The 7,952-nt window shown below is 36.0% G+C and overlaps 1 protein-coding gene across 1 annotated transcript in view; it reads left to right on the top strand.

Moving 5' to 3' along the window:
- NDUFV2 (NADH:ubiquinone oxidoreductase core subunit V2) overlaps positions 1-7,952 on the top strand; it is a 54,851-nt gene that overhangs the window by 43,898 nt on the left and 3,001 nt on the right. The window lies entirely within an intron of this gene.

Genomic DNA, 7,952 nt, shown 5'->3' with positions numbered 1-7,952 from the left:
CCTTGGGTTTCCAAGGCAGTATCACTACGGAAGTAGGAATGCCCAACCTTCCTTCTGAGGATATATATATATTTATGTTAATGTGTTAACCATAACCTAAATTAGTCTTCAATATAACACTTGATTTTCAAAATTTTATACCCTAATTTCACAGGAGATGGAAGGCACCTTAAAATTTTGTTTCTAAAAGCAAAAAACGAATTTTGTTTCTAAAACTTATCAGATGATCATCTATCTGTTTAAATATTTATAGAGAATGAAAATTAATTACACATAGAAATTAATTCCAGTTTATACTGTTAAAAAGTTGGACAAAGTCTGTCTCCCTTTAATTTCCACCTTAAAAGGTCCAGTTCTGACCTTAGATCTAACATAAGGGAATTTTAATACTACTTTTGCCAAATGATAGTTCTTTAGTTACTTGAAACAGCAATCTCGTCTTCCCCATATTTTTCTTGAGTTGAATATTGATAGCTCTTTCAGTGTTTTTTGTTCTGGTCTCCCTCCTCCACAGGCTTTTTAGTTGACTGGTGAATTTCTTTCTATGGTACTTAAACTAATTATAGTTAATATGAACTAAAATATGCAGAGCATTATTTTGTTTGAGACCAGTTGCCATTGAGTTGATTCTGACTCACAGCCACCACACGTGCCAGAGAAGAGCTATGTTACATAGGGTTTTCAGTGGCTAATTTTTCAGAAGTAAACTACCAGGCCTTTCTTCTAAGGTGCCTCTGGATGGAATTGAACCTCCAACTTTTCAGTTAGCAGCTGAGGGTGTAAACTATTAGAGTATCATGAACTTACTTAAAAATCTTTAGAGGCCTAAAAAATGAGCTGAAATTTGTGAAAATATGGTGGACTTTGTGGGGAGCCCACATGTAGAGGAAGAATAAGTAAGGGATAGGATCACTGTCTAAGAAAGATATTGTCATATTAACCATTGACAAGAGGTTTATTTCATTTGCCTCCATAAAGAGAGTGATTTTCCACAATGGAATGTTTTACCCTGTAAAACAAGTATAGCATAAGAGAATGATGAACTAGAATGAGAATACCAACCTCTTTAGGCCAATTCAAGTCAGAGTGCTGGAAGAATTAATATATTTTTTTACAAAAGTAGTCAGTAAGGGTCAGCTTTGTTGTTGTTGTTATTATGTGCCATCGAGTCGGACCCGACTCATAGCGACCCCTCCTTGGGTTTCCGAGGCAATATCATTATGGAAGTAGATTGCCCCATCTTCCTTCAGAGGAGTGGCTGGTGGGTTTGAACCGCCAGCCTTCTGGTTACCGAGTGCCTCAGGTACTATGCTACCAGAGGGTCAACTTGGATTTAGTAAATTTAAGTTATCCTGAATTGACCTATTTTCTTATTAGGTTGTGGTATTAGTCTGTTAGAAAAAAAGAGGTGAGTTTCTAGATTGCAAATTATGGAACCGCTTACTGCTTCTGAGCTTGTAGTAATTCACCATCAGAGAATGGTTATTTATAACAAAAATTAGGGAAAATATTAAAAAATAGGGGAATAAAAAATACACTATGTAGTTCTTTTTATCCATTGGAATACTATATAGCCATTTAAACTTAAAATGGCTATGTTAAGAGAAGAAAAATTTTATATGAATTAAGAAGAAAAAAAATACAAAGGTATTAGCACTGTTTAAGACCATGTAGACATTTAGTCTACCACTCATCTGTCAGTATTTCATACTGTGGTGGCTGTGTATTGCTGTGATGTTGGAAGCTGTGTCACTGGTATTTTAAATACAACCAGGGCCATCCATTGTGAACAGATTTCAGCAGAGCTTCCAGATTAAGACAGACTAGGAAGTAGGATGTGGTGATCTACTTCTGAAAAAATTGGCCACTGAAAACTTTGTGAATAGAAGTAGAACGTTGTCTGATATAGTGCAAGATGAGCCTCTCAGGTTGGAAGGCACACAAAATATGACTGGGAAAGAGCTAGCTGCCTCAAAGTAGAGTTGACCTTTATGACATAAATGTATTAAAGCTTTTGAGATCTTCATTTGCTGATGTAGCATGACTCAGCATAAGAAGAAACCAGCTGTAAACATCCGTTAATAATTGGGACATGGAATGTACAAAGTCTGGATCTAGGAAAGTGGAGAATGGTGAATAAAATGAAATGTAACATGTAAAGATTGATATTCTAGGCATTAGTGAGCTGAAATGGACTGTTACCATTTTGAATCAGTCAGTTATATGCCAGGAATAACAAATTGAAGAAGAATGTTGTTATATTCATACTCAGAACATTTCAAGATGTATCATGAAGTACAGTGGTGTCAGTTATAGGATAATATTCAAATTTACACACCAACCACTAAAACCAAAGATGAAGAAATTGAAGATTTGTATCAGCTTGTCCAGTCTGAAATTGACCAAACACGCAACCATGATGTACTGATAATTATTAGTGATTGGCATTTGAAAGTTGCAAACAAAGAAGAAGCATCAGTAATTGGAAAATATGGCCTTGTGACAGAAACAGTGCTGTAGATCGCATGATAGAATTTTGGAAGACCAACGACTTACTTACTGCTAATACCCTTTTGAACAACATAAATGGCGACTATATACATGGACCTTGCCAAATGGAATACACAGGAATCAAATTGACCACATCTGTGGAAATGGGCAATGGAGAAGCTCAGTATCATCAGTCAGATAAAGGTAGGGCTGATGTTAGACTAGATCATCAATTACTCCTGTGCAAATTCAAGTTGAAGCTGATGAAAATTAAAAGAAGTGCATAAGAGCCAAAATATGACCTGTATTATATTCCACTTGAGTGTAGAGACCACCTGAAAAATAGATTTGATGCACTGAATACCAGTGACTGAAGACCAGACAATTGTGGGATGATCAGGGACATCATACATGAATAAATCCAAAGGTCATTAAAGAGACAAGGAAGAAAGAAATGACCAAAATGGATGTCAGAAGAGACTCTGAAACTTGCTATTTTACATAGAGTAACTAAAGCGAATAGAAGAAACGATGAAGTAAAAGAGCTGAACAGAAGATTTCAAAAGGTGACTCCAGAAGACAAAATGAAGTATTATAATGAAATTACATGTAAAGAACTGGAGTTAAGAAACCAAAAGGGAAGAGTCTGATCATCCATCTCTCAAGCTGAAAGAACTAGGGGGAAAAAAATTGAAGCCTCAAGTTGCATTATTGAAGGATATTCTGGGCAAAATATTGAACGATTCAGGAAACATCAAAGGAAGGTAGAAGGAGTACACATTATGCCAAAAAGAATTGTTTGATGTTCAGCCATTTCAGAAAGTAGGATTTGATCAAGAACTGTTGGTACTGAAGGAGGAAGTTCAAGGTGTGCTGAAGGCATTGGCCAAAAACACAGAGCTCCAGGAATTGATGGGATATAAACTGAGATGTTTCAGCAAATGGATGGAACATTGGAAGTACTCACTTGTCTATGCCAAGAAATCTGGAAGACAGATACCTGGCCATCCAACTGGAAGAGATATATATTTGTGTCCAACCCAAAGAAAGGTGATCCAGTGGAATGTGGAAATGATAAAACTATATCATTAATATGCATATAAAATTTTGGTGAAAATAATTCAAAAACAGTTGCAGCCATATATAGATAGGCAACTTCCAGAAAGTCAAGCTTGATTCAAAAGAGGATATGGAAGAAGGGATATCACTGATGATGTCAAGTGGATTTTGGCTGAAAGAATTCTAGAAAGATGTTTACCTGTGTTTTATTGACTATGCAAAGGCATTTGACTATGTGGAACATAACAATTAATGGATAACATTGTGGAATTCCAAAACACTTAATTGTACTCATGTGGCACCTATACATAGACAAAGAGGCAGTGACCTGAACAGAACAAGGGTAGACTGCATGGCTTAAAATCAGGAAAGGTTGTGCATTAGTCTTGTATCTTTTCACATACTTATTCACTTATTCACATACTTATTCAGTCTGTATGCTGAACAGATAATCTGAGAAGATGGACTATACGAAGAACAACATGGCATCAGGTTGGAAGAAGATATGCAAGATATCCTGAGATATGCAGATGACAACCTTGCTTGCTGAAAATCAAGAGGACTTAATCCACTTACTGATGGATATCAAAGACTACAGCCTTGGGTATAGATTACACCTCAACGTAGAAAAAAATCCTCACAGCTGGACCAGGAAGCAACATCATGATAAATGGAGAAAAGATTGAAGTTGTTAAGGATTTCATTTTACTTGGATCCACAGTCAACACCCATGGAAGCAGCAGTCAAGATATCAGATGACATATTGCATTGGGCAGATCAGCTGCAAAAGACCTCTTTAAAGTGTTAAAAAGCAAAGATGTCACTTTGAAGACTAATGTGCCCCTGACTCAAGCCACGATGTTTTCAGTCACCTCATATGTATGCAAAAGCTGGATAATGAATAAGAAAGTCTGAAATAGAATTGACGTATTTGTATTATGGTGTTGGCAAAGAATATTGGCAGAAGAAACAAATTTGTCTTGGTTGAAATACAGCTAGAATGCTCCTTAGAAACAACAATGATGAGACTTACTTTGGTCATGTTGTCAGGACCAGTCCCTGGAGAAAGGGCATCATGCTTGGTAAAGTAGAGGGTCAGCAAAGAAGACCCTCGACAAGATAGATGGACACAATGAACACAATAGGCTCAAATGTAGCAGTGACTATGAGGATGGTTCAGGACCAGGTATTATTCTGTTCTATTGTACATCATGTCACTGTGTGTTGAAGCTGACTCGCCAACACCTAATAGCAACAACAGACAGAAATTTACTTAGTTGAGAGAGAATTTGGTGACTTGTGAACCCTTAGATATGGAATTAGGGGTTTGGTGAAAGTTCTTCAAATTGATAATTAAAAGAAAAGGAACAACCTGTTGACGGAGGCAGTTGGGCAGAACAGAAGATAAGCTACAAAAAGATTTGGACATTTTTGCTGAATATTCATTAAATTGTGTAATTGATCCAAAATGACAGTTGATGTAAATAGGCTACATCATTACAAATGTCTGCCACCCATCTGTCAGTTTGTCATATTGTGGTAGCTTACATGTTGCTATGATGCTGGAAACTATGTCACAGGCATTTCAAATGCTAGCAGGGTCATGCATGGTATACAGGTTCCAGTGGAGCTTCTAGACTAAGACTAGGAAGAAAGGCCTAGTGATCTACTTCCAAAAATTAGCCATTGAAGATCCTATGGATCACAATAGATACTACTGTCTGATAGAGTGCTGGAAGATGAGCTCTTAGGTTGGAAGGCACTCAAAATTTACGGTGGCTGCTGCAGTGAACTCACCCATATTAACAATTGTGAAGAAGGCCCAGGACTAGATGTTTCATTCTGTTGTACATGGGGTTACCATGAAACAGAATCAATTTGATGGCATCTGGGTAACTAGTACTCTTAATATTTGAACTTAAACCCATAACTTGAGATTTTAAACTTTTGGGGACTCTGTTTGAATATCTCATGTGCAAATTTCCTTGTGAAATCAACTTGGTTTCTTTAGATGTTCCTTTGTCTTTTAAGTGGTTATAATTCTATGGTCTTAATTTGTAGGTTAGAGCCTCCTACTACCCTTCCTTTGAATTCTGTGATTTAAGGATTACATTAATCCAGCATTAACCTACTACTGCTACTTAAATAGATAATAGTTTTTTTTGCCCACTTATTACATTCCTTCACTATTTATTTCACAAACATTTTTGAGTACCTACTGTATGTCAGGCACTATTTTTGACTGTAGACACAATGGTGAACAAGATAAACTACTTATATATCTTATATTCTAGTAATGGAAACATGCACATGTAATGTCTGATAGTGATCAATAATATGAAGAAAAATGAAGCAGAATTAGGGGATAGAGAATGATAGGGGTAAATTTAGTCAGGATAGGCCTCTCTGAGTTGGTAACCTTTGAGCCATGGTCTGAATAATGCAAGAGAGAGGACCATGCGAAGAGCTGGAAGAGGAATGTTCTAGGGAGAAGAAAAAGCATGTATAACTATTCTGGACAAAATAAAATGATAGTATGGTTGCAGTGATGTGATTGAGGAGGAAAGTGGTAGAAAGGGTCAATAATAAGCAATATACTTACATAATACTTATGTAGGAACCCAGGTAAGTAATTTGGGTTGGCCTGTTTTAGGTTGATATCAGTGATTTTGTTTAAAAAAAAAAAATATATATATATATATATATATATATAGCCTCAGTGGCTATAGTGTGTAGTAGAATTTAGTGGATGTTGTGGAGTAGTTTTTTGTCCTGAGCCTCCCTTCTTACCCCCCAAAAAAGCTGTGAATCTTTTAATAAAGTAGATAAGATTTGAGGTATGAGGTAGAACAGATTTAGAGAAGAGAAATCAAGAAATTTATTACAGACATGTTAAATAAATTTTTTCAGACATGGATGCCCATGTTAGAATGCTGAAAAGTAGGTAACACCCTGGAACTTAAGTGATTAGGGCTAGAATTGGGGACCTATCAGTTAATTATAGACGGTATTTAACACCATAAGGCTGAATGAGATTACCAGTGATGAAATTAGAGTTGTTATTTAAATATAGGAAAATTGTAACATTACTACATTTTAACATTAAATAGAGGGAACCAAGTACCACGTAAGCATGCTCAACATGTAATAATAGTAGGGATTTACTTACCGGTAATTGTAAACAGTTCTTCATTGGGATTTTGTTGACAGTGTTCTGGATTTGAGCCAAAGAGTTTATAATATTTGGTCTTTGAACCTAATTGTATTTTCTGTCACCTCCTATTTAAAAAGCAGAAATAAATCTTATTTTTCAGTGACTGCAGAGAGTCAGTCTATCAATGGTCTCTAAAGCTTGTATTTGGACACAGTAATACTAGTATAGGAGCTCTGGTGGTATACTGCCTAAGGCATTTGATTGCTAACCAGAGGCTGCCGGTTCAAACCCACCAGCCACTCTGCGGAAGGAGGACTGGGCAAGCTACTTCTGTAAAAATTTACTGCCTCGGAAACCCAAAGGGGGTCGCTATGACTTGGAAACTTGATGGCAGTGAGTTTTTTGGTTTTTGGTTTACTACTAGAATGTCTTACCGGCCTGTGAAAACAAAAACTTTCCCTTTTCCTTCCCCAAGTTATTCTTTGGTATACAGGATGAGAGACTACAGTTGATAGTAACAACAAAAATACAGTTACAGTTTTTCTTTCATTTACTCAAAGCTGAGTCTTTTTTTTTAAATTAATTATCTAATAATAAAGCTCTTTGCTCACATATTTGAAGGAGATGCTAATTGTTAATCTCAGGAAAGAAGAACTGAGAAATTAACTGGTTCAGTAGTAACTGATTTTCTGAGAAGCACCAACTAGGTCTACTTTGGTCAAAATTAATAAAAATTTGATGTTTCTACATGGTTAAAAACTGCTTGTTTATTATTTTTGAGCTCCATTATTTTTGGTAAATGACTGTTTAAAAGAAAATACTAAACCAATGATAAGAAAATACTATTTCTTAATTTTGGCATCAATAAATAAAATACTTGCGTGCTGAGCTTGTTCTCACTTTTAAAATAATGCAAATAATTTCTAAAGCTGCTTTCAAATGATAAATAGAAATTTTTTGTGTTAAAACTAACTTTAAATTCAATTTGAGTTCTTTGTATCTAGTTTTATAAAGATACAATTTTGTAGAATACTGTGGGGTGCAAGAATATCTGAGATGTAAAAAGATACAGCTAGGCTACAGTTTCATTATGATTGTTGATAGTGACTAGAAAATTAAGTCACTTGTTTTTTAATACTAAAAATGGGGGCAGTGGTTGATGTTGTTGTTGTTGTTATGTGCCGTCGAGTCGGCCCCGACTCATAGCGACCCCTCCTTGGGTTTCCGAGGCAGTATCACTACGGAAGTA

Source organism: Orycteropus afer, unplaced genomic scaffold (genome assembly GCF_000298275.1).
Source record: "Orycteropus afer afer isolate SDZICR_OR568_19922 unplaced genomic scaffold, OryAfe1.0 scaffold00234, whole genome shotgun sequence".
Taxonomy (NCBI): Eukaryota; Metazoa; Chordata; class Mammalia; order Tubulidentata; family Orycteropodidae; genus Orycteropus; species Orycteropus afer.
Note: the sequence above shows the minus strand (reverse complement) of the source record. Positions and strands in the feature narration are given on the sequence as shown.